Source organism: Podarcis gaigeae (assembly GCF_964106915.1).
Source record: "Podarcis gaigeae genome assembly, chromosome: 12".
Classification (NCBI taxonomy): domain Eukaryota; kingdom Metazoa; phylum Chordata; class Lepidosauria; order Squamata; family Lacertidae; genus Podarcis; species Podarcis gaigeae.
In genome coordinates this window covers 45266799-45294647 of record NC_139688.1, presented here as the reverse complement: position 1 = coordinate 45294647, position 27849 = coordinate 45266799, and the positions used below count along the sequence as shown (strand labels likewise).

The 27849-nt window shown below is 43.6% G+C and overlaps 1 long non-coding RNA gene across 8 annotated transcripts in view; it reads left to right on the top strand.

Annotated features, from left to right (window-relative positions):
* LOC310828447 overlaps positions 1-27849 on the top strand; it is a 100970-nt gene that overhangs the window by 23679 nt on the left and 49442 nt on the right. For 6 of the 8 annotated variants that reach the window (XR_014556871.1, XR_014556872.1, XR_014556873.1 and 3 more), the window contains exons 2-3: positions 1782-1846; positions 26019-26142. This is a non-coding gene — a long non-coding RNA (uncharacterized lncRNA). Of the gene's footprint in view, positions 1-1781; positions 1847-19642; positions 19768-26018; positions 26143-27414; positions 27624-27849 lie in introns of those variants that run through there. The other 2 variants (XR_014556878.1, XR_014556875.1) reach the window with 2 other exon arrangements.

Below are 27849 nucleotides of genomic sequence, written 5' to 3'. Positions count from 1 at the left end.
ACAGCTGCATCTTGCATCAGGAACAGAGAAAATCCTGCCTTGGTGGCTTATTCCAAGGCCTTCTACACGGCCATGAAAAAACACCCAGTACACAGTCTATAAGAATATGTAGCACTGTATATATTAATTTAAGCAGCAAACAAAATCAGTTAAACTTTAACATTCGCCTTTTCTGCATTGGACAAAAGAGCCTTTTTCGCTGCCATTCCCTGGGCTGAAAGCTAAATTTAGCTGGGAATTATTTAACGTGACACTAGAGAGACAGGAGAGAGATGCACACATGTACAGATATTTAATGAGTAGACACTATTGTGAAATATCTTGCACTGTAGCTGCGATTCTCTCTCTCTCTCTCTCTTTCATAGATCCCCATTCAGTTGAGCTGTATTATTGATGCAAACTCCAAGGAACATGTAGTAGTATATTGACAGGTACACATCCTCCCATGTACTGCTATCGAAAGGGTGTTTGGAAACCCTTTAGTTCTCTCTATTCCTTGGTGGTAGCTTCGGCAACATTTCCTAGTAAGATCTGGTTTTAAAAGCAGATCGATATCTCGGTGCTTGTGTCTGTTGACCACTTTAAAGTGTGCTTGCCCTACACAATACCTCGAGGGGGCCTGCCACTTCCTTAGGAAACCCAGATATATTATTATTATTATTATTATTATTATTATTATTATTATTATTCACTGCCTAGTCCTTCAGCATACTTTATTATCTCATTCTTCCACAAATCAGAGGGCTGAAGTCTCCCCCCGCCCCAGATCCTAAATATACTGTGTCTGCCACAGAAGACACATAATTTCCAGCCCCCTCCATTTAAGTAGCATGCGGATCCTTCGCATACGCCATGGATTATTTTAATTCTTGATTCTATGCATTGTTTTACATAAGGTAGAAAAGGTAACTACATAAGGATAACTACATAAGGTAGTTATCTGAAGAAGTGTGCATGCACATGAAAGCTCATACCAAGAACTGACTTAGTTGGTCTTTAAGGTGCTACTGGAAGGAATTTTTTTTGTTTTGACTATGGCAGACCAACACGGCTACCTATCTGTATAAGGTAGAAAAGATGTTCTAAATGAACATTTCCAACCATAACAATCATTTTTAAATTGTTCTTTTACTTGGGAAGTAGCCCTGTGGCTGGACGTCTCTGCGGCACTTTTCCGTTACTGCAATCGTTCGCTGCCCTGAATCAATTTCTGCGACTCACATTGGTATACTGAGGGGTGGGGTCCCAGCAGCGGATATGCATATGGTGGAAGGGGTGGAGAAACGTGGCTGTTCTGCCAGCCCAGGGACCATGGAGGCAGTTGCCTGCTATCTTGTGGTTTTTCATTTTTTTAAAAAAAACAAAAACTAAACTCCTTTGCGCTTCCATATGATAGGAAAGCAAAAGGCTTTCTTTCCAATATAATGGAGCCATTAACATCTATTAATAATGCAGACAGGGTAAGTAGCTGGAGTTGGCGATCCCAAGGGGCCTCGTGAAACAGATGTGCACTGTATCTTCCCGGATTTGATGGCTGCTGGGGTCGAGGGGGTCGCTGTGGTTCCTGTTTATTTCCTCTGGCAGTGGTTTTCTAATTTAAGCACCTCTGTCTCCTGGCTACAGTAGCCTGCTGTGATGCAGAGGTGGGGAGAGAGAGAGAGTGGGGGGGGAGAGAGAGAGGGAGAGAGAGAAAGAGTAGGAGATGGGTGCCAGCACAGATTGGTAGTGCCTCTGCACAGCTCCCAAGCTGACCTATTCCCTTCTTTGCCTTTTCTTCACAGAGGCATCCGTGTCGGGGGAAGCTGAACGGGAGAGCGGCTTCTCCTTTTGTTAACGTGTTGGAAAGGTAAGCGCCTTCCTTGCTGCCGACTTGGAATACTGCTGTGTTGTGCATGCATCTTACCGGAGACGGGATATAAAGCCCCCTGGAAAACCTGTCCCATCCTGTGTCATTCGACACAATGCTGTAAGTAAGCCTGAAAATGGAGATAGCCTTATTTCTCCCCTCCTCCTCTGGCCCACCCCCCACTTCGTCGTCTTCTTTTTCCAAACAAGACCCGGTGTTTCAGTTTGAATCTGCTGCTCTGTTCCTGACAGCTGTTCTGAATTGGCAGGGGCGTTTGGAGAGAACGGATTCCCCACCTCTTTTAGCTGTTTAGGGTTAGGGGAATGACAGCAGGCTGCCTTTTAAAAAAAGAAAGTTCCGAAAGGAAATGTTCCATTGTATCTTTGCACTTCCTGGGATCGCGCAATCACCCACCTGCCTAAACAAAAGCTTTTGTTCCGTGTGCGCTGATTTCTAATATGCTATGTAAAGCAGCCGTGTGATTTGCATGATTTCAGGGGTGTAGGCTCAGTGTAAGGCAAAACAGCAGATGTAAATGTCTGTAGTTGGACACAGCTGGGTTGCAGCATTGTCTTGTGCGCTCGCAGTATAATGCAGAGGAATGCATTTCCGGATAGATTGTCAAGAGACATGTTTTAAAACACTGCCACTGCCTTCCATCACTCATTCAGTCCCCTGCAGCAACAGAATAGTACTGGAAGTTCTGAGCTGTGCAGGGCAAATAGCATAACTTGTCTGGAACGAGAAGAGTAATTTCCCGTATTATATGGGTTGCTAAACATTGTTGCAAATAATGTGGAAAGGGAAACCCGGCTGCATTCACTCTCTCCTCTTGTCTTAAGGCAATCTCTGCTTGCATCAAGTTCTTGGGATGTATATTGTGCATCGGGTAGCGAGAAATAATAAGGAGATGGTGGATTTCTCCATTTTCTTTAGGAGATACTGGAATTTTGTGTGTGTGTATGTATGCATCACCTTGTCTGTAAATTACAGCAAATTGGAACTATAAGCATGTTCTTGGGCAGTAAGTTTTTTTTTAAAAAAAAAAGCCATTGTGGCTTTTTGTTCATTCTTCATCCATATTCCTCCTATCCCCATAAGCATTGATACATACAAACTGTCCCAATGTAAAAAGTGTCCCATTAAAAGAATTTTTAAAAATAGCCTGTATCATCAGTAACAAATGTATTCTTTATTTTGATAAATATTTTATTTCATTTTTTAATCTGCAGACTTCTCCATTTTTCTTAAGCGTGGGGGAGTTCTGATCTCTCAAAACTGAGCTTGCTTTGTTTAATTTGCAAAGTCTACCATATGCATGTGTTCATGTCCGTAACATCCCCGTAGGTTGATTCAAGTCTAAGGGTATAACAAAGAGAAAAGAGAGATGCATTAATATTTTTGAAGAAAAAACTGAGGACAAAATACAACTTGGACTTCTAAAAATACATGGGTGGTATTGTAATGGAGATGTATTCTTGACAGATATGTAAGTTCGGCTATAATATTCACCTGTTTTAAAATGGTAAAGAAATTCTGTTTTATGAGTTTTGTTGATGACTGCATTGAACACCGATTCATAATCATGTACCATTTTTATTGGGAACCTTCTGTTGCACTAGGCTGGATTTGTAAGGATAATGAAAGATAAAAATTAGATTTGTCAGGGTGACAAAACAGCAGAGTATAATAATATAGGTTACTTTCCTTTATCATAGTGGGTGAAGTCAATGCTTCAATTTATTGATGAATTCCACAGCAGGGCTTGTATAGGGTGAAAATAGTTTATCAACTTTGCTACTCAGATCTGTGGGTTTTATTTTAAAAATGGGAAGGCTAAAGTTAGTTCTTCAGTTGCCATGACTAATTCTTTACCCCCTAGAATTATCCTATTGTTTCCAATGGAATGATTGCATTTGCAAAGGTCCAACTTACTGCTCCTCAGAATAAGGGGAGACTCTAAACAACTAGTGATTGCTCTATTAAAATCTTGGTTTTATTTTATGCAAAACGAATAACTTTAAACCTTACTCTGAATTCACATACATACCAATTCAGACAAGGAAGGCTGCAAAATGGATTGCTGAGGTCTTAACACAATGTAAAACTACTAAAACTTGCAATTATATATTTTTTAAAAATTTTACTTGTCTTTTGTGGCACCACCTGCTCTGCAGGCAGGATACAATTCTATGTACTTCTCTGATTTTGGGGATATTTATGTTTTAAGCAAGTACAAAATGGCGTACAGATTCTCATATATATATATACACATACATACATACACACACACAGACATATATTCTCAAACCTAAGATTTAAGGGAAGAAATTTACAAAACAGAATTCTAAATTCAGTGAAGTGGTGGTGCCTGTATCTCTTGGTATTCTTGCCAAGTGTGTGGTTTTCTTTTTTTAAGGAAGCAGAAGAATAAATACATCTGGGAAATTCTCATTATGCCTGTTGAGACACCTTTTGCTGTAAACCTACGTTCTATAGGAAACAAAGGAAAGATCCTCTTTCCTTTGTTAATATCGTTTATCATCTTTAACTCATTAGCTGCTGAAGGTGTTACTTGAAACAGTGAGCCTTTTCCCCTATCTGTAACCTTTGTAGCTGGAATATACACAAACGACGTCGTGTATAGGATTGTAGATATTAGCAGAGGATTACTAACCATAATAATAAATGCTTTACAGAGAAAATTGGAGATTATCACCCTATACCACAAAGGTCTATTACACAGATAGATAGACCTTGTTGTGTTTGGTTTCAGCTCTTGTTACTTTACGCTGGGAGAAAGAAGAGTGGAATGGAATATACTGAAGTACTTGCACAAGAGTGATTTGAATTAGCAGTTCTTGGGAGTAGAGAGAGACGTTGTTTTTTATGTTTAAGTAGTAGCAAGTGATTTTAACATTGCAGCAAACTCCATTCTTTATATAACATGCAAATAAGTTCTTTTTCATAAATAGTGCCACAAGCTGATATAACAAAGGAAGACAGAAATCCATTGCTTGTCTACACAGTTCTTATTTGCTTTAAAATGTAGCATTTTAAGTCTCTTCACAGATTTCTTTGTCAGATAGCATTCTTGTTGTGTGTGGCTCCCTCCTCCTGCGTCTTGAACTAGTGAGACATTGCCTCTGATGTTTATACTTTGATTTAAAAAACACACACACACAGTGAATGTTTCAATACGGTGTTTTGTTTAACCAGAACACCAACAATACTTCATGGTAAACTTGCAAAATGATCCTCTGAGAGGACTTAGGTTTCGTGATTTTTTCTTGTGTTTGTCTCAAAGGGAGAAGAAATGCTTCAAATGAGCAGAACCAGTTTGGCTTTTAAATGCCTTTTTTAAAACATGATTGAACACTTCTGGAAAAGATTCTGATTCACAGTACCTAGTGGTCCTTTCAACAAACCTTAGTGAAGACAGGCCATAGTTTATTGTGGCACCTGAATGCAGCCACTGGGTGACCCGCCGTCTTGTTGATTTGTGCAAATCTTGGCATGATTCTTCTGCACAGGCATGTTCCTGTGTTGTGTGAACCCATGCCACGAGTGTTGACCTGCAAATATAAAACAGCCATTCACAAACCAAATGCCGCACAAGAGCTAACTTTCAACAGAGCCATGAGATGTCAAGTGATGGACATACGTGTGTAAATTCAAGCCTCATTTATATAGCGCACCTCATCAGGGGTGCTTTAGGAAGCAATGCAAGCAAGAAGACAGGCCTGGGGAGTTTTCGGTCTTTCTTTCTTTTTATAGTAGGAGATCACAAAGGGAGATTGGCACCAGGGGGCTGAATGTGAGCAAAGGCTGTTACGTGAACTTTGGTTAGAATTCTGTAGCCTTATCTCAACAGAAACCCAAAGGCTTCATGGGAAATATGTTCTGGGAGGACAAGGGATGTGGCACCAAGCCTAATTCTTAGTGAGATGTTTAGATGGGATTAGACATGTATAAGACTGTATTGTCTCGTCTGTTACACTGAATGCAAGGGGTGCTGTGCTTTGAGAAATGGTGTGGTTCTTCTGAGTCTATACTGTGCTAGTTGGGCGCATAGGCAGCTTCCTATGTATATCATGCACCTTTTAGTGGTGCTTACACAGGATAAATGTGTTTCAGACTAACCCATTGGGGCTGCCCCCAAACCTTCTTCCCACACTGCATTGTTCTATGCAAAGTGACTAGGGGAAAAGGTGTGTCATCATTTTGCTAACACCAGTCTCTTCTGTCACATGTGGACTTCTTATTGGATGTAGCCCACAAATCATCAGTGCCTGCTTGTCCTGTTTTGATTGATGTGTTTCAGCTTGAAGACGAGGGCTGAGCCCCAACTTTGCTAATGAAGCAATTGTAAGATTGCTTTTTTTTTTTTTAAAGCACTGTTTGGACTATACCATCTTTGATCATTTTTGGCCAGCCTCTAACATCACAAATTTTTGGAGTAAGGTGTTAGAGCAAGTTGGTGGCAACTCAACTTCAGACTTTCTTGGATGCTCCTGATTATTTAGATCTTTTCCAGTTTAGATTCAGGTCCATTTTGGGGTGAAACTGGCTTGGTGGATGCCTTACCAACTTAAAGTCTGGTGGAATGAAAATGCCTTAACCAACCATATGGTGGGGACTGTGTGTCTGTTGGATTTTGGAACTCTCTGTACCTTTGAGCATGGAATCCTTCTGGGCATGAAGCAGTGTTCTCTGGTAGCTTTGATCCAATCTAGTTAGATGGTGGTGTTGATGGTCTTCTGTTGGATCACCTGGCCATTGGGATCCCTTGGGGCTTCATTTTGACCTCCATGCTGTTTAGCATCTCCATTAAAACTGCAGAGAATGGTCATCGGTAGTTTGAGTGTTGGATGCCAGTAGTATGCTAGCAGGCCCAGCTGCATCTCATTTGCAGCTGATCCAAGGAGCCTGTATGGATCCTCCTGAACTGGTAGCATCTAAGTTCAGTGATGGATGAGATGGAAGCTTAAAGACAGAAGAGTTTGATCCAACTGAGACAGAAGCGCATCTAATTAGTAGATATGCTGACCCAGGATTAGAAGCTCAGGGCAGCACTATCTCTAAAAGACCAGGTTTGCAGTTTTGGGGTTCTCTTGAACCCAGTGGCGTTCCTAGATGGCCACCGAGACAGATATGGTTGGTGGGGTGCCTGGTCAAGCATAGCACCTTGACTGTGGAACTCCATCCCAAGAGAGATTAGACCATATTCTTCTGTTGCCTTTTAGATTGTTGGTTAAGACATTTTCATTCCACCAGACTTTAAGTCTAGTTGTTGTTTTAAATAGTTTTAATTGTCTTGCTGTGACTTTTAACGCTTTCTGCTTTTAAAAGTGTTTTGAGATTTTACTGTTGTAAAATCAGCCTGGGTGTGGGGGCTTGCTTGTACTGAAAAGTGGTATAAAAATGTTTTTGTAAATAACAAACAAAAATCTCTACATAGGCACCTGTAAATCTGTGGCCGTATAGATATCATTGGGTGCCAGCCCCCAGCCACCCCAGCCACCATGACCAATGGGAATTGTGGCCTTCCAGATGTTGCTGAACCACACCTTCCATTGGCCATGTTGGCTGGGACTGATAAAGGTTGGAGCCCAACATCTGGAGGGCCTAAGTTCCCACATCCCTGTCTTATGACTTACAGGTATCAAGTGCACAAAAAACTAGGACATACAATACCTCAAAATAGCCCTGTGCAGGTATGACATAGAAAGGCAAAGAGAGCAGAAAATTATACCCTGTTACCAGAGAGTTTTTTTGTTTCTGTGTGTGTTTGTTTGTTTGTTTGTTTTGCATTTGGAGAGATGTGCTTCTGGTATGATTAGGTATTGAATTGATAACACTAAGAGGGTGAGTTGACCAGTATGAGCTGCAGGCATAGGGATACCCTTTTCTCATAATTCTTGAATAGTTTTCTAGTAGTCTTGGAGCTAAACACAATACCATGTTGAATTCATTGTGAATTAAATGGAGTATAGAAATTTTCATATCAAAAGTGGAGCCGGACTACAGGGCCTATCAAGTATTATGAGAGCTTTGTAATTGGATTACAATTAGCACAGGTGACTTTAGCTGTATAACAGGAGATGGGTTATATACTGAATTGCTTCTATTTTCAGTACTTTTTCCTTACCCTTTATGACAGACTTCTTCAAACTCAGCCCTCCAGAAGTTTTCGGCCTACAACTCCCATGATCCCTAGCTAGCAGGACCAGTGGTCAGGGATGATGGGAAATGTAGTCTCAAAACATCTGGAGGGCCGAGTTTGAGGAAGCCTTCTTTATGACACGGAGAGAAGTGTGACATACATGCTGCTCGTTCAATTTAAAACTATCTACTGAATCCAGGGATCAGCAAACTTTTCCAGCAGGGGGCCAGTCCACTGTCCCTCAGACCTTGTGGGGGGCCGGACTATATTTTGAAGGGGGAAAAATGAACAAATTCTATGCCCCACAAATAACCCAGAGTTGCATTTTAAATAAAAGGACACATTCTACTCATGTAAAAACACGCTGATTCCCGGACCGTCTGTGGGCCGGATTTAGAAGGCGATTGGGCCAGATCCGTCCCCTGGGCCTTAGTTTGCCTACCCATGACTGAATCCATCTCCCAAAACAAGAGGCATTGCACTCCTAAACATACACTAGGCACAGCTGGAGCAAGTGGTCTTCCATGTTACTGAACCCCTCTACATATTTGAACAAAGGCACTTTTGACATATTTAACTTTTTCTTTATCATCAGTCTGTCTGTCTGCAGAGCAGCGGCCTCATTTCTGTCTGCCTCTCTCTGGCGACAGTACTAGGACGAGAAAGAATTTGTTACTCCATCAAAATTAAAGGGACTTGCTGCAAATGCAACAGCCGCAGTCAGACAATCAAATCAAACAAGTGGTGTGTGCTTTCTGTGAGTAGGGAAAGATGCTCGAAAGCTGCACTTGGCTATAGTTTCCCATTGTATCAGAACTGAGAAACTATGGGTAATAGCTTAGGGGCCCATTGACTAGCAAATGGTTGAACTAGTAGCATCATGACATTTAGTGGTATTTCTTTTATCATCAAAGGGTTTAGCAAATAATTAACAAGGTTCCTGGGAGCTACTTTGTGGTCCCGGTTGAACAAGGGCTTGAACCATTCGGGGGGGGGGGGGGACTCTACCACTATTACCACTAAGTAATATGCCCTGAGATGGTAACTAGCCTGTGTTTGGTTGGATTCATTCTGAGTGTTCTGCCACTGGCATTCCAGACTGCTTCATCACTCCAGCTCCCTAGTAAACCAAGGAACCAATTGGGCTCTGTTCCAGCTTGCTCCAACCTGTGCCCTCCAGCTGTTTTTCAGTACAACTCCCCACACAGCTGTGCTTGCTGGGGCTGATGGGATTCTAAACATCTGGAGGACATCAGCTTGGGGGAAGGCTGCTCAGTTCAGAGGGAGAGGGAACTTGGTGAGCCTATCAAGTCCCTGAATCAGCTCCCCATCCCATCGAGGCAAGGGTGAGGAACCTGACTACAACTGCCATTCTCCCTGGCCATGCTGCTTGTGGACGATGGGAGATGAAGTCTAGCAACCTTTGGAGGGCCACAGGCTCCCAACCCCTCCTGTTTCGTGTGTCTTCAGACCACAGGTTCTCCATCCCTGCCATAGCCTGGCAGGGTTTGCAGAACTGGGGAAAGACTGTTTGCTCCTTTGAGCAGCCCCTATGCAAGTTCTTATAATACTCTTCCCCATGAGCAAAGGCCAGACTTAACAACCAAGGCCTGTGACTCTACCTTGGATCCCCAGCTGTTGTTGGACTACAGCTCCCATCACCCCTGACCACTGGTCCTGCTAGCTAGGGATGATGGGAATTGTAGTTTGAGAAATATGGCAACAGTGTCTCTCAGACTTGGGTCTCCCACTGTTTTTGGACTACAATTCCCATCATCCCTGACCACTGGTCCTGCTAGCTAGGGATGATGGGAGTTGTAGTCCAAAAACAGCTGGAGACCCAAGTTTGGGAAACACTGCAAGGCAAGTTGTACTTGCATAGAAGCAACATTTCAACAGCAGATACAAGAGGACATATGGTGGCCCCTGGGCCATATTGTCTGCCCCTCCCCACAAAACAAAAGTCATTTTGCTGGCAATTGCTGCAATATAGCCTCTTGGCTTCCATTCGGGGTCGTCCGTATTCTCATGCCCCTCCTCAAGCAGTATCTAAAAGGTATTCCCACCAGTTCCTTTGCAATTTGCAGGTGCACGAACACTCTCTCGCTTTGTTTGCCTTTCTGGGTCAAACAATATGAATATTTGCTGTGGGGAGAGTTGCAGCAACAAAAAGCTAGATAGCCGCAGGGTAAAAAATGGCACTGTTTGCTTTAAATCGGCTCTCTGTCTTCTTCTTTTTAAGTCAACTAGCTAGAGGTTTTGCATTCACACTAAGCTCTTCTGTCTTTTTCTTCTCAGGGACTGGATGCTTGACTTCCCAGTCTTGTCCGTATTAAATGACAGCTTGTAGATATCCATATAGTATGTACAACAACAAATTCTTTACCTGGCTGCTGGTGTTAGGGTCGATGACTGATTCTAAAATGCATGTGGGTTACGCACAGGTGACTATCCATAGGGAACCATCCTTGGCATTAGCCACACCTATAAACAGGTTGTGCTGCCCTGGCATCCATCCCATTCATTGCTCTCTCTTCAGTCCAACCCTTTCTCTTTTTTTCCCCTTTAAGAAATGGGGTTTAAAATTGCTTTCTCTCCCCCCTTTTGTTCCTTCTGTTGAAGATATTAATTATGCCTCTATTATGGCACTGCTAGGTTGTCGTGTACCGAAAAATACTTTGGCGTTTTGAACACAAAGGAAAAAATAGCATTCCCTTCAGGAAACTGCTTGCAGTACTATCCGTTAGAGGTTGGAATGCTTGGCTGTTGTATCTGCGTGGGAAGAACAAAGAAGGGAAAGTTGAATAGGTGCTGGCGCCACCTTTCCTCTCCCCCACCCCCCCGTCTACTTGTGAGCAGGGCGGTGTGCTAAAAACCAGCATTTGGTGCTCAGGAGATTCTGTTTCTGCACCCAGAAAGGCTGGGTTCTGCAACCTGTATGAATTAATGCAAAGGTGCACAGCATATCTTACTTTGGATCATTTATTCTGCCACCCACATGACAAGGGAAAATCAAAAGCGTTCCTTCAGGCTAGAAATTTTATCTAGCGACACCTCTCCTGTGAGTTCAGCAGCCATATCATCTCAAGCATGAAAGGAGCAGAAGCTTCCTTTAAGAAAAAAAGGGAAAAAAGACAACAGCAATTAAGGGATTCTGAGAAAGCACAGTTCTGCACCCAGTAGAATTTTCTGCATTCTCTCCTCCTGCCCACCCCAGCAATCTCAGCATCAAATTGCACAAAACCTTGGTATTTCCTGCTTTCTTACTGCTACTAGGTGGTCTTTCCTTCGGGGAATGGGAGTTTGCCACAGAGACCTTTTTGACGATGCAAGGCACCATTGTTTCCTACAATGCAAGCTTCTTGTGCAACTGTTTGGAGACTGGTGTCTACCTCTCCATCAAACACACACACCCCCATCCGGTCAATGTGTCTGAATTGGCTTGGTCAAAGGCTCAGAATGTGAGTGTGTGGTGGTCATGGAATCTATGTTCCATTTTCAAACATTCTTACAATGGTTTATACCCCATCCTGTTGTCCTCCAGATGTTTTAGATTACAACTCCCATCATGCTCCTGACCATTAGCCATGCTGCCTGGGCTTGATAGGATCTGCGGGGGCATATAAAAGCCCTGCTGCTGCATCGAGCCAATCTCGTCTAGCATCTTGCCTTCCACAGTGACCAACCAGAAGCCTCTGGAATGCCCTCAAGCTGGTTGGAGAAGGCTGGCTTATACCATCCTTGTGATCTCACCCCTTCCTCCTGACTGACCAATGATCATACCACCATGCATTCTGCCTGTGAACTTTTTGATTGTCTGCTTGGGCAGGGAGTTGCAGCAACGAACCAACAACCTGTATTTAAGCAAAGTGGATTTTCCAAGGAACCATTGTTAACAGGTGCTAAGAAAGTCTGAACGCTAGTGTTCAGTGGTATATCAAAACTGGCTTGAAGTCCATATCATGAAATCTGTTTCATTATTTTTGATCTGGCAATATAACGAGAATCATGATGGGTGCCTGTGTGTTCTGCAAAAATCGCAATCTGGGGAAAAACATGAATGCCTCTATAGACCTCCATCCTTCAGACATTGCGATATATCAGTATATTGCAGTGTTTAGCTGGTGAGATATCACAAAGTTGAAAACCAGATATCACCCAGCCCTAGTGAACATGTTTGTGTGTGTGCACTAGAGAAGCTAAATTCTTATTAACAAAGAGGTTGCATCTGTTTTGGCTTCACTGACATGAAACAAGAATATATTTGAAGGTATGACAGGAGCAAGCCTGTGTTACATATCTCGAAATAATTGCTTCCCATTGCTCTTCAGCCTGGTCAGAGTTCAGTGGTGTGCTTCTTCCAAGACTTGTTCCCACTTCACTTTCCCTTGTATAGGAAATGTATGCATTTAAGTGCTTTCCTGAACTAAGGTCAATATCTGCATATTGAGCAGCAAAGTGCCTCCACTCCCCCACAACCGGTCTCTTCCTGACTTTTTGACAGCACACGTTTTTAAAAAAACTTGGAAAGAAGCTGCAAAATAACGTGCAAGAGTTGCTGCTGTCACGGAGCCACTTTAGGAAGAGTGTTCTGTCGTCCAGGCAGCGAAACAGCACTGCTTCAGTTACAAACTGACGCCATGATGACTGCGACAAAATGTACAACGAGCCTAGGGTTCGCTGGATCTAAAAAGCGTGTTTGCACTGGTTTATTTTATTCTGACTGATCTCGATAGCTCGCTGGTGATATATGTGATTGCCGATTCTTTCCTTCCCCTCCACCAAGGCATTTAACAAATGCAAACAACTTGGGTGTAGAGGGGTGAGTGTGCAGCACGCCTCACTTTGCAGCCATTGAGGGTTTAACTATGCGTTACATTAATGGCATAACTTGCAGGCACGTAAAGAAATGTTGAATTTTTAATCATGGATATGTGTGTGCGCACACACACATCTGCATTGGAAACACTGTGCATGAGTAGTGGAGATTCAACACACACCCCTCCAACTGTGATCCTCATGGAAATCCCGCCTGCCCCCCATCTGCACTGCAATTAGAGACAAAAGAAATCTCTCACTGAAAGCAACTAGAATCCGCCCCACTCCCAATCTCTAGTTGCAGTGCTAGGTGTCAGGAAAAGATTTCCATTGGAATCATGGCTGGAAGGGAAAGAGTTAAAGCTCTGACTTCCACCACCCATGTCGTCCACGCACCCATGCTCCTGATGGAAATTAAGGGGAGGCATGCAAACACCTGTTTCCTGGGGCAATCCAGCCTGGGAGTTGCTATGTCCTGCTCAAGTGTCTCCTTGCTATTTGCTGTTGGATCCTGGAGTCAGCACCTCTGCAGCTTTCATCATTGGTGCTCCTGGCCTTAGTGTAACCTCACACGGGACAAAGGGGTCCTGGTAACTGTTTGTGGTTGGAGCCACAGCGCATATGCTCATGCAATACAGTGTTGGGTTAAGAACTTAATTCATTCCGGAGGTCCGTTCGTAACCTGAAACTGTTCTTAACCTGAGGTACCACTTTAGTTAATGGGGCCTCCCGCTGCCGCCGCACGATTTCTGTTCTCATCCTGAATCAAAGTTCTTAACCCGAGGTACTTTTTCTGGGTTAGCGGAGTCCGTAACCTGAAGCGCCTGTAACCTGAAGCGCCTGTAACCCGAGGTACCACTGTACATGTGTTTACTCTCACACTTTGCATTTCCCCTTTGACATCTCTCTCTCTCTCTCTCTCTCTCTCTCTCTCTCTCACACACACACACACACACACACACCACAACACAACACAATCTGAGCTCGGTGGGTTGGGCAGGACTGGAAAAGAAAGTGGAATGAGCTTGTTTTTATTTATCTTTGCATTTCCCGTAATTTAACTTCAGCAAGACATACGACTACCATTTCCTGTAATTCTGCCACGATTAATGGCTGCATTCAGTCTGATAAATCATCTGCCGCAATAATGGATGCACACAGCTGCTTATAAAATGTCACTCATATATGCAACGTTTAGGGATGCAACAATTAATCTAACTGATTAATCAATTAAAAAACCTTTTCATCGATTAAAAAGCTGCTGCAGAACCTGAACGTTTTTAATACTATTTTTTTGTTGTTGCACTTTTTCTATCTTAAGTGGCAGGTTCCCTGATATAGGTGGCGATGCTTCTTCTAACGTGTTGCTGTCTGTGGCCATAAATGCAAGCATCACTCTGACACAAAGAACTTTTTACATTAAGACTTGCTTTGATTCATATGTAAATCTTAAAAAAATCGAAACACGGTGATTCAGACAGGAGGTTTTTTTTAAAAAAGTGTGTGGAATCTCTAGCCACTTTCATTGGGCTTTTTAAATTGGAATAGTTTTTCTAAATTCTCATGGTACACAAATACATGAAGGGGGAAAAGATGTGGCTCAGTGGTAGAGCAAAAGCTCTGCATACAAATGTTGGCTACATGCACGCAGTGCCCGATTTACATATAAGCTAAACTAGTTATAGCTTAGGGCCCCACTCTCTTGGGGACCCCCAAAAAATTTAAAGGAAAAAAAACCTGGATGTACATTTCCAAAATAGGGACGCGGGTGGCGCTGTAGGTTAAACCACAAAGCCGAGGACTTGCCGATCAGAAGGTCAGCAGTTCAAATCCCCACGAAGGGGTGAGCTCCCATTGTTCAGTCCCTGCTCCTGCCAACCTAGCAGTTTGAAAACACGTCAAAGAACAAGTAGATAAATAGGTACCGCTCCGGCAAGAAGGTAAACGGCATTTCCGTGTGCTGCTCTGGTTCGCCAGAAGCGGCTTACTCATGCTGGCCACATGACCCGGAAGCTGTACGCCGGCTCCCTTGGCCAATAAAGCAAGATGAGCGCTGCAACCCCAGAGTCAGCCACGACTGGACCTAATGGTTAGGGGTCCCTTTACCTTTTATCTTTCCAAAATACTGTATAAAATAAAAAATAAAATAAAACCTATGTACAGCAACAGTGTTTTGTGTTGTGTAGGCTCCTATGATGTAAGTAATGGGCCCCGCTTGCTAGCCCGCTCCCTAAAATATCACTGGTTTGCTCATTTCTATATATAGGGTGCCTACATTCTGCATGGACTGGCTGCATGGCATATATTCAACACAAAAACAGCAACTTTTTGTTGTTGACAAAAGACAGCTGGACATATAAAGGGCCCCACTACCTTCAGTAGCTATGGGCCTCATCAAACCTAAATCCAGCCCTGCATGCACACTATACCTTTAAAGCATATTTCATAGAATCATAGAATTGTAGACTTGGAAGGGACCCCTAGAGTCATCTAGTCCAAACCCCTGCAATGCAGTAATCTTTTGCCCAGTGCGGGGTTTTCAACCCACAATATCAGGCTCTACTCACTGAGCTATCCGAGCTGTCGTATTTGAAGCACATTTCCCTACTCCAATAATTCTAGGTGCTGCAGTTTGTTAAGAGTTGCTGAGAGTTGTAACTCTGTGAGGGGAAACTACAGTGCCCAGAATTGTTTGAGGGAAAGAATGTGGTTCACGTGTGCTTTAAAGGTATACACAGGTGGATGCAGCCTCAGTCTGACTGAAAACTCAGATTGAAAACTCATTGACTTGGAAAAACACCTCCCTGAGACCCAGGAAACCCACTGCCCGTGAGTGTAGATATCACTGGTATAGGTGGCCAATGATCTGATTCACATAAGGCAACGTTTGTGTTTCCCTGAAAAAAAACGATACCACTGTCGGTGGCTGTCTTTGTGGTGTGATGCATTCTGTGCTATGTTGTGGACATAGATGAGAGTTATTAACCCCACTTTCTCTTCCTCAGCCCCTTCTGTCTCCCTACTTAATTAAACAGCAGCATTTAACAGCAGCATTGCAGCTAGCAAAAGGGCGGTTTGATAACAAATTGAATGTTCACATCCCAATGGGAGCATTTGAGACTATGGTGCGGATGCATAACAGTTGGTGTGTTTCAGTGTGCAGCTCTTTTAAATCAAAGCGGAAGTATAAAAAACTCAAAAGCAAAACTGGAGGGTTTATTATTATTATCATTATTATAATGGTGCCACCCACTAAGAGGGCTATCGATGGAGCATCTGCCATGTTCCTACCACTCCTCGGCTCGGTCCTTGCCGAAGTTGCTTCTGCTACAACCGCAGGCATAATTTTATGGGCAGAAGTGTATGTCCATCAGTAGAAAGTGGGCAGAGTGGGGGAAACTGATTGGTTTAGAGGACAGGATGGAGGTAAGCGTTCAAATTGCTCTCGTATAAAGTGGGCCCGTCTTGAAGATGGCCCCAATATGGTACTATTCATAATGTGGCTAGGTGGTATTTCTCAAGAGTAGAAACAGTGGAATTCTGTTCAGAACCTGATGAAGCAAGCCCCCAAATCTGTCCCCCCTATTTTTATAGGGAATTTGACAGCAGTTCTGCCTGAGCCTTTTAACAGGAGATGTGCATGGTTGAATCTGGAACATTGTTTGTGTAGTTTCTCTTCTACCACTGAGCTATAGTATCAGCCCTGTTTACTTACAGCTGTCTTGGAATTCAACCCACTAGAGATTCAGTTCTCAGTTTCAACACTCTACTTCCACATACAGTGGTACCTTGGTACTTGAATGGCTTGGCTCCCAAACAAGTCGTCTCCCAAACGCCACAAACCCAGAAGTAAGTGTTCTGGTTTTTCGGAAGCCAAATGTCCAGCGAGGCTTCCGATTGAGTGCAGGAAGCTCCTGCAGCCAATTGGAAGCCACGCTTTGGTTTTCAAACCATTTCGGGAGTCAAATGGACTCCCTGAACAGATTAAATTTGACAACCAAGGTACCACTGTGCTAGATATAGTTTGTATCCTGGGCTGTATCCGTTCCACTGTTGGACAGCTCTTGCCATCAGAATGTTCTTCCTGGCTGGACTGAATCCACACATCCCAACCAAAGCAGATTCTGAATCTTATCAGGCCAGTTATGTTGACTAGAAGAACGCACACAGGCTGCGCTGTTGGTGCCAAGTCTGTTATAGAGGCCTTTATTGAAGTGGTTTATAGCTGCCTTTGAGACAGTCAAGCCATTGGCATGGATCGGATGATTCTGCCATCACTCAGGCAAATAACTTGCTATTCAATTCAGCACTCTGGCAATTTCACCTTCACCATCCTAGAAAACTGATTGGTTACTCTGTCTCTGCTGAAGTTTTGGAAGCTGGGACAGGGAAAAGCAAGGCTTTGAGCTACTTTCCGCTTCATGACTAGCACAGACAGAGGCAGGCTGCAGAAGTTGCGGGCTCTCCCTGCTCACTAAGCCCTGCTATCTCTCCAGCTTCTAACACCTCCTCCTTCCGGTCTTCTCCCTCTGACCACTCATGGTTGTCCCACCACCACTTTCTGGGCTCTGAGCCTTTTCCCCTTGGGGCTTCCCCAGTTGGTTCCTCCCACCATTCCTCTACATCCAACCAGTCCAAGACATGGTGACAATGTTATTCCACACCATTCCTCACTGAAACTCCTCCTTTTCTGTGCAGCCTTATAACTCTGAGGGTGATTAACCTTAGTCAAATGATCTGTGAATCACAGAGGCAGGCACCTGGGCAAACTTAATAATAGCCTCTCCTCCAAAACCATGGCAGGGAAGCAATGGGGTGTTGGTGGTATCGCTGAGCTCCCTAGTAGTGGGATGTTCAAGGTGTACTGTTGTCCAATCCTGCCTCACTCTTCTTACCAGTGTACAAGCCAACCCTGGAGCTGGCTTTGCTTTCCATTGACTCTTAGCACTTTTAACATGTTCTGATTAACTCCATTGAAAGAACCGGTCTTTATGCTTTGGTTGTGCTTCAGGCTTGCATCTCTCTCTCTCTCTCTTGCCAGAGATCCATGCTAAACAGGTGACAGCCCACACTTCTGCAGCCAAACCATAAAATGTAGGGCAAAAACTCCCTCCCTTTTTTTTCTTATTAAAGAAAAAAGCCCCTGTGTACTCGGGGAAAGTTGGGAGGAGAGAGAGTGTGACATTCATGAGCTACTTCCCAGATAACAGCTGATAATAGTTCTATGGACAGACTGCTGGGAACGAAGGAGCTTAGCAGAGGCATAATGTGAGAAATCAGGTGAGTTTTAATCAGCTCAGGAGCACTGCGCAGTCCCATGGGGAGGAAACGGGAACTGGAACTGGGTAGCCTGAAACAAAAAAGCAATGAAAAATGAACCTGAGAGGAAAAGATACAAGCTTCTCTTCTGCCAAGGGAAAGCAATATGCTAGCGGTTCTGTTTAAAGCCTGCCCGAATGAACCCAGGGCAGTGAAATCTCCCGTCTGCGTTGCTATTCTTTAATAGACCATTGCCTATTACTTTCTTATTTTAAGGCCCTTTCGTATTGTTTTGCTTAAAAACGTATATAAAACGGACACTGGAGATCTTGGTTACAAGAGAACCAGAGAGTTATCTTGGGAATGGCTTTCAAAAGGGAGTCCAAATACAGAAGGATGATATATAAATCTAAATAATAATAATAATAATAATAATAATAATAATAATAATAATACACAATCCAGAACAAGGAAATGGACTTAAAGGGGCTTAGCAGGATAGAAAGTGTGCTGTGGAGCAAGGGATTTGATGTGGTTCTCCCACTATCTATTCTGACAAGGTTTGCATAATTTTTCTCTGGAGTGGAGAACTGGGGATTGCAAAGAACCAAGAGGTTAATACTATAGTCATGTACGGTCACTTTGTGCAGATCCTACAGACTTGGGGCTTGTCTCCAAGGGACATTCTCACGGGTCTAGTTTGGTGCGTTAACACTTAGCGAGGGAAGCAGTACCAATGTTCCCCTAAAGAAAAAAAGGTGCCTGCTATGGGGACAGGGTTTCCAATGGTAGGATCGTTCCCTCTGGGAGGGCTGCTCCCCATTTTGAGAGGCAATGCTAGCCGCTCATAGGATCTAATTACGTAGGTTGTGGTTGGATGAATGAGAACATCTAATCCTGGAACACAGAATTCCTGTGCCAACATAGATTATTTCAGCCGGAACTGGACTTTAGCAGTTTTTCACTGTGTTCCTTTTCTTGCCGAATGCTCGTTTCTTGCCAAATGCAGTGTGGGCTGGAGGCTAAGAGCAGCTCTGGATTCAGTGTGTGTGCCCAGCAGAGAGTCATGGCCAATATTAACTCCCTGGAACTTGTACTATATATTTGTCCCTTCCTATAAGTCTCTCTCTCCCTCTCTCTCTCGTTCACATGCACAAACACACACACTCTCAAAACATATTTTTAGTTGTATACATAAAACCTTAAAATAGGAACAATAGGAGGCTGACCCATTACCAGGCTGCATGTACTGAATCAGTCTGTTGGCTCTTCTAGCTCAGTATTGTCCACATCAGGGATGGAGGACCCGGTGCCTTTTAGATTTTGTTGGACTCCCAACTCCCATCAGCCCCAGCCAGCATGTCCAGTGGTCAAGGGTGATGGGTGTTGTAATCCAGTGACATCTGGAGGACCACAGTTTCCCCATCTCTGACATAGACGATAGACCTTGTAATAATAGTCTTGTGCTCTGTGGATGCACCTAGTTCTTTCTACTTTATAAACCTACACATTTTGAAAAGGTGCCTTGGATTTTTATGTCTCCAAATAGCTTCTTAACCAAGCAGAAGAAAGAAGAGTAATAGCTGGGTTTACAGTTTGACAAGCAATTGAGAGCCAGCATGGTTCCATGAGTAGAACTTTCATCCTGACTTCTGTCCAAGTTGAGCATATATCCTTGGTAGGTGATTCTGAGTGGGTTCCTAGCAGCTTTCCATTCTGCTGGCTTCCAACTGGGTCTAGTAGTTAAGTTCATGGATACATTCCTGGTTTGAGACTGTAAACTGAAAGGGGGGGGGATACTTTTGAGGCAGGTATAGTACAGGATGAACCCATTGAAAGTTTTGATGATGTAGGTCTGGCAATAATTAAATGTTGGCCTTAATTGGAGCACAAAAACTGAGTACTTTTCTCCCCCAGGATACTTCCAAAGTACCAATAAGCTGGTACTAGATGTGCATCTTCCTCAGCTTATATTCTGCAGCTCAGAGGTCCACTGGCTTTCCCAAACTTGAGTCTCCAGCTGTTGTTGGACTACAACTCCCATCCTAGATCTTAAAAAGCCTGGGGAAGTTCAAAGGCGTCCAAAATAAAGGCGCATCAGGAAGGTGCCAGGCCAATCTCTCTGGGAGCACATTCAGTAACTGTGGTGCTGCCAGACACTGGCTGCAGGAGACAAGCCTCCGCCATCAGAGAGTTTTGGTTCAACAGCTCATCGCCGGGATGTCCTGGGGTGCAGAACTTTACATGTATATCATTTTCTACTGTCCATTGTACAACTAGCTACGCAAATGCGTGCTATTCCCCTTTTTGGGTAGTCTAACATCGCAGCACAATGAAAATATCAGATTCTGTCTGTCTGACATTAACCCGGAAGTAACTGCAAAGGTGGCTGAGTTTTTGTCAACAGTATCTCTTAGAGTGGTGAATGGCACTATTTAGCAGGAAGAAAACCCAATGAAAATCCTCATTATTATATATTTTACATCACTGTTTATTTGTATATATTTTGAAATTTTATATATTGATGTTTTATGGCGTTTCCATGCACTGCTCTGGTTTCGCCAGAAGCGGCTTAGTCATGCTGGCCACATGACCTGGGGGGGGGGGGGGACAACTGTCTGCGGAAGCAGACAAATGCCAGCTCCCTTGGCCTTTAAAGTGAGATGAGTTGCATGACTCGCATGACCCTAGAGTCGCTCGCGACTGGACTTTAATCCACGACTGGATTGTCTGGGGTCCCTTTACCTTACACTTGTAATGCCTATTAAAAGTTTGGCGTAGTAAGTAGTTTGAATGTAGCAGTAGTGGCAGATCCTGCTCCCAGCTAGCCCTGCAAAGACATTACAGTGGTACCTCGGGTTAAGTACTTAATTTGTTCCGGAGGTCCGTTCTTAACCTGAAACTGTTCTTAACCTGAGGTACCACTTTAGCTAATGGGCCCTCCTGCTGCCGCCGTGCCACTGGAGCACGATTTCTGTTCTCATCCTGAAGCAAAGTTCTTAACCAAAAGTACTATTTCTGGGCTAGCGGAGTCTGTAACCTGAAGTGTATGTAACCTGAAGCGTATGTAACCTGAGGTACCACTGTTGTTGGAAGGGGCCCAGTGGTTCCTTATTCCATTGCTGTATGACAGCACAGCAACCATCAAGTAGCAAGAGGTACCCAGTATTTAATTAAAATACGTCCTCTTCAGTCAAGGGGCTCAAGGTGACTGCCAGCCAACTTAAACAATGAGACATTAGCACATCCTAAGCAGAACTTCCACAGCACAATCAGCATGGTGGAGGAATCAGATCAGCAAGTTCAAAGGCGCAGTGCAGGTCATCAAGCCAGCCTTCCCCGAAATGCTCTGCAAAAAAGAGCTTGAGGGAAGGACATTGGTGGCAGTTCCAGGGAGGCCTCCCATTGGAAGACATTCCATCACTGGTGCCATGGTTCACCAAGCCCATCTCTGCCTGATCCTGACCTCAGGCCTTGGGCTTCTGACCCGGATCTCGGTATCAAAGGTGGAGGAAGATCAGGAGCAAATGCCAGCTCTGGGTTTCGGAGGACCCTGCTACAGAACACCCTTTGGTCATAGAATCATAGAATTGTAGAGTTGGAAGGGACCCAATGGGCCATCTAGCCCAACGCTTTGCAATGCAGGAATCTCAGCTAAAGCATCCATGACAGATGACCATCCAGCTTCTGCTTAAAAACCTCCAAGGATGGAGAGTCCAGAACCTCCCGAGAGGTCCCTGCTGCCTCTCTTCAGAGTCTCCCTTCTTGCCGCCTCTCTTCCTTGTCATGGCTCCCACCTGCTTGCATGCCACTCTCTGCCCATTTGTTCACTTGCTTGTTGCCCCTGGCATCTATATAGTGGGCTCTTCATTTAAACTGTTTGTCCACCTCTCTCCTAAAGCACCTGGTGGTTCGTGAAAGCTTCTAAGAGAGCTCAGTGGAGGTATGCTATCCAGAGACAACTTGGGGCTGGCTTAGGGAAATATCAAGGGGTCAATTGCACCCCCACCTGACCAGCAGGTGTGCCCTAGGTTTTCCTGAGAACCCACACAGCCTCTGAAGAACTGTAGCTCAGATGGGAAGGGCACTTTACTATACTTACAGAAAGTCTCTGGCATATCCAGGTTGGGCTGTTAACGACCTCTGTCTGAAACCCTGGAGAGCTCCTTCTAGTGCATATAAACTGAGCTGGACAGACCAATGACCTGGGATAGCTCAGCAGGTAGAGCATGGTACTTGTAATCCCAGAGTTGTGGGTTCGAGCCCCACATGGGGCAAAATATTCCTGCATGGCAGGGGGTTGGACTAGTTGACCCTTCCAATTCTACGAATCTATATTCTGATTCTGTATAAGGCAGCTTCCTATGTTCACATGATAATCTACGCTGGACACCAGTAAATGCTAACTGATCTCCTCAAAACCCATAAGCGCCAAACTGAAAGCGATGCTATGAATAAAAATTTGCTGAGGCTCGCTACCAAAATAGAATGTTTTCAGGAAGAGGTGCAGTTTTTCCATATTCATTAGACAGGAGCCTTTGGACTTGCTTTTTATCTAATCATTCTGGGCTGATTTTTCCTTTTTTAAAAAATGCTTCTTGAAGGTAAGAGTGTTAGGCCTCTTTACCCACTTCCCCAAGTGCTCTGTTTCTCTACAGGCGCTTGCTTGGAAAGTTAATTACTCTATTCTCTTTACAGTGACCTTGACGGTTGCTTCGTATCTGAAAGGAATGGCATTTGGGTTTTCTAATTTAGAAGCACAAAAGCGGGTGAGAGAAGACAGGACTAGTACCTGATTCACTCTGTGAAAAGAGCCACTCATGTTAAATTTATGGGCTGCTGAACCTGGAACCAAAGATAACATTATTGGGCTTATGCATTAATTATGATTAATAGGACAACAGGAATATCATTTGGGTCACATCATGTATATATTTTATTTATTTCCATGTTAGAATTTCACAGAATTGCAACAAAATACATTATTTTTCCAGGCGCTTTCTTAAACGGCTTGTAAATTACTGTTTTGATTTTTTTTGAGCATGCATATATTTTCCTCCAGTCTTCCCAGGTCCACTTTGACAGGATGTCAGAAGAAACAGGACTTCCCTAACAGAGTTTATAGAACTGGCAAAATTAACTGCAGTAATAAGATATCAAACACACCAGAAATTAAGGGCACAGTGGTTATGGTTCAAAGAATATATGAACAAACACTGCTCTAAAGATAACATGCTGATATGTTTAGACTAAGCTTGTAAGGTGACTTCATGTTATACCATAATAGTACGATAAAAGAATTACAGTGATAAATAATATGCAATGTAAATAAGAACTTAAATGACTCAAAGATGAAGAGTGCTGGTGGAGGGGAGTCCAATGGGTGTGTGTACTTTATTGTTTGTTTGTTTGTTTGTAAATATGCTTAAATAAAACATTAAAAAATGTGTGTGTGTGTGTGTGAGAGAGAGAGAGAGAGAGAGAGAAACAGGACTTCCTGTTTTCTCATATTTCCTTCCATCTTCTGATGGCACCTTTTTGTCATTTGGGAGATTATGGAACTCCTCAGATCAGGAAATCTCATTAAAAGAGGAGGAAGAGCTGCTATTTGCACATGTGGCTGTCAAGGAGAGACAAAACAGAAGGCAAATGGGATGATTCTTCCACGCCCCCCCCCCACGCCCCCCATTGCTTTACACATATATCTCTGTTCCTTATCTGAGACCCATTTTAGATGTGGCAATAAAGAGGAACAATGAGGAGTGCAGCTGAATTACTTCCTGTTTCCTTCTTTTCCACCCCATAAAAAGAGGCACAAGGTGTACCCACCTTGCGCAGTTTTAAGGCATGAAAAAGTGCCTGCTTTTCCATTGGTAAGTAGGAGTCACAAAATTTCATTGGCTTTCACCCAGAGTGTTGTCTGAAGGAACACAAGGCCACTGCCTTGCTGAAATTAAGCAGGTCTGGGGTCTGGTCACTGCAAAACGTGTTTTGATGGCGCTCAGGGTGTAGAGGGCAAACAGAGCCCGCCGCGAGCCAGCCCAGACCTGATGCCAACAGACACACAACACTATCAAACCTATAGTTACGTAAATCCAACTAACAATAACACCCACAGCATAACTGGCTGTGTTTAACTATATGAATTCTTTATACATCATATAAACATACCTCTTTTCACATTATCAAATTAAGTAGAAGCAATTAAAGACCAATATTTTGAACAGGAAATACAAATAAATCAGTTCTTATATACGTAATGTCCAAATAGAAGTTTTTTTGTGTTCCATGTATGTCTTTACGAATACAACTGTCAGACGCAACAACTTTAAGTAGCAGTACTTGCAGAAAATGAACTTGTTCTTTGTAATGTTCCACATATGCCTTTGCAAAGTATAGTTGTTGTATGCAGTTGCTGTATGCAGGTACCAGACGAAATATACGAAAGATCTTAACATATGCCTTTGCAAAATATAGTTGCTGTATGTAGGTATCAGACGAAAGAACTTAAGACAAGGATTCCCGGAATAATACCTTATTTTGCCCTGCCGGGCTTCGTCAGCCGTGCATACTTTAAATAATACAGATAAACATAATAATGTAGGGGTTTTTTTAACAAATTAGGAAATAAAACATATAACACGCATATTGAACTACATACCATATTTTGTGTATCAGAGACATGGAACAAGTGACATGGCGGATTCTGTAGTAAACAAGCAGTAATCCCATGTTTGCTTTTATAGAGAGACACAGTGTTAATTCTAGTTACAGGTGGCAGCAATCTACAGCAGACGCCAACAGAGAAACACCATTCCTGAGCCACTTTGCAAAACTGGAATGATCCTCATCTCGCAAAGCAGCACAAGGCTGGCTCGGGGGGAGGGGGCAGCATGAGCAGCTCACTCCCCAGAAAAAGGACCCAGGGTAATGGCCCTGGCAGCCCCTCACCATGCTACGTTCCTGGGTTACTGCTTGAATGGAAAGCTCCCTCTCCCCCAACCAAGCTCCATGATGGATGAAAAGTAGAATATCAGTGTAAGAAAATTAATCAGTTTTAAATTAGCCACATAATCACCCTTAATCGCTCAGAGGTACAGGAAAAATTTGATTCGGTCTGCATTAAAAGGCAAACGTACCTACCTCACACTTTCCGAAACAGTATGAGAACCGAAACACAACCATTCTTTGAAATTTGCTCTTCTCCAAAGTTTGCAGTGCAGTTCTTCGGATAAGCACTGTGTAAAAAAATGCACTTACTAGAGTAAACTGTGTACAATTCAAAGTGTTGGTGGTGACCTTTAAAGCCCTAAACGGCCTCGGTCCAGTATATCTGAAGGAGCGTCTCCACCCCCATTGTTCTGCCTGGGCACTGAGGTCCAGCGCCAAGGGCCTTCTGGAAGTTCCCTCGCTGCAAGAAGCCAAGTTACAGGGAACCAGGCAGAGGGCCTTCTCGGTAGTGGCACCCGCCCTGTGGAACGCCCTCCCACCAGATGTCAAAGAGAAAAACAGCTACCAGACTTTTAGAAGACATCTGAAGGCAGCCCTGTTTAGGGAAGCTTTTAATGTTTAACAGGCCATTGTATTTTAAAATTTTGTTGGAAACCGCCCAGAGGGGCTGGGGAAACCCAGCCCAATGAGCAGAGTATAAATAATAAATTATTATTATTATTATAACAAAAATACTTCATATTAAGGATAATTCGTTTGCGATAAATTGTTCATTAGGCAAAGTTGCATAGAAAAAATGTGTATATTGAGACAAATTTGCACCGGAATGCTGATGAGTTTTAAGGAGGACTGCCTTTTAAAAAATTGCAAACTAATGTGGAAATGTGAAGCACTAAACTTGAGTTTGGAAAAATGATTTGCCCATCACTACCCTATGTAAATTTCAACACTTTCCTAAGATTTTGTTTGTTTATCCAGGTTTTCCATCAGGATTTCCACTTGCTCACAGTGATGAGCCAACACACAGAGATGCAAAACGAAAAGATGGAACTTCACCTTGCTGCAGCATCAGGCTCCATCCTCCCCAACTTCTTCAATATCAGTAGGTTTTCTTTGTGGCCTTTAAAACAAACAAATATATTTTATATCCTCACAGGTGGAGTTGGAATGTTAAACAAGTCCACATTTAATGCAGTGGATCATGTCCTTATTCAATCTGTATTTTCACAAAAGCAAACTCCTTAATGAAAATTTGACATACCTTAAGTCCTATTTAAACAAAATTGTCAGTTTGGGCATAATGCACTGCTTTCTTTATGCATGCTGATGGCTGCATAATTATGCTGTGATAATAGCAATTATTTCCAACTGTTGGTGGAAAACATGTTCAGTTTAAATGCTGCAGGGTGTGCCTACTGGGTGTTTGGGCAAGCTTTCGGATAAGATTACCTAATGAACAAGATAGCCCGAAAAATGGGGAGATGAGAGGTGGGACTTGGTGCAGAGGAAATAAATCTGATTGGTTGAGATGCAGTTCAGGGGCGCTGACTTATAAAAAATATTGGGGGGGCCCATACCGGGGTCCTGCCCCGGGAAGTTTTCTAAGAGCCGCTCCCGGCCCGTTGCTGCTGCTGCCGCCCGCCTCGTGGCTCCCTCGCCAGCTGAGGGAGGGAGAGAGACCAAGAAGGAGAGAGATGCGTGGTGGGCAAGGCAAGTGCCCGCCGCGCCTCGCCTCCCACCGCCCCTCGTGCCGGCCGCCCCCTCCCCTCCCTTCCCTGCGCGCGCTCGCTCGCTCGCCCTCCTCACCCCAGCTCTTGGCCGTTCGCGCCAGGAACTCGCCGCTGTTGTAGATGAACCTCCGCCACTCGGCCATAGACTGGCTGAAGGGCTTCTTCTCCTCCTTGGCCATAGCGAGAGAGAGAGAGAGAGGCTGGAAAGAGAGAGGGAGCTCGGCAGTTTTTCCCCTGCCGAAACAACAGCGGCTCCTCAGAACCGCTAAGTAACTCTCCCTCAGGCGCCCGGCGGGAGAGCAGAAGAGAGGAAAAGGAAAGAGGGGCTGGGCCAGTCGCACGCACCAAGCAAAACTACTTGCGCCGCCTCTTTTACTACCGTAATAATTATTTGTTTTAACTCATTACTGAATGTATTTTAAAAGGTAACTATCGTCAAACAAGGAAAATAAAAAATACCAACATAATTTTGTGATTTTACAAAGCATAATATAACTAATAATTTTCTTAAATTATTGGGGGGGCGGAGCCCCCCCAAACAAATTTTTGAGGGGGCTCGGGCCCCCTCAGGCCCCATGGAGTCGGCGCCTATGATGCGGTTACCATTCTAACTAGGCTCGTGCATGTTTTTGCCATTTTGCAAGCCACACTGGCAAAAAGGATCAAGGAACTGGAAGAGTTGAGCAAGAATCACTTGACAGGAAAATGGAATGATGGAGACAAACCATTTTCTGCATCTTTAAAAAAACACAAACTCATGGTTAGAATGCTACTGCAAAGCAATCCTTCATGCAGCATTTTTGATGTAATAAGGTTAACAGTGATGTGAATGAGCAGATTTTTCCTTTTTTGAAAGAAGTAAATAAACACGACATGCTCATTTGGATGTTTTCCTCCTTAAATTAGGTGTTCTCATTATTTGCTTTTGGAAGCTTCTTCCTGTGAGTAAAAGCCTGCATTATTTAAATAGATTAAAAATGCATAGCAGATGTACAGCACTGGCGTTAATGCAAGGCTGGCCATCTCTGTAGCCTGCCTGCTTCACAGTCTTGATTTTTGCCTGATTTTACATGGTGATG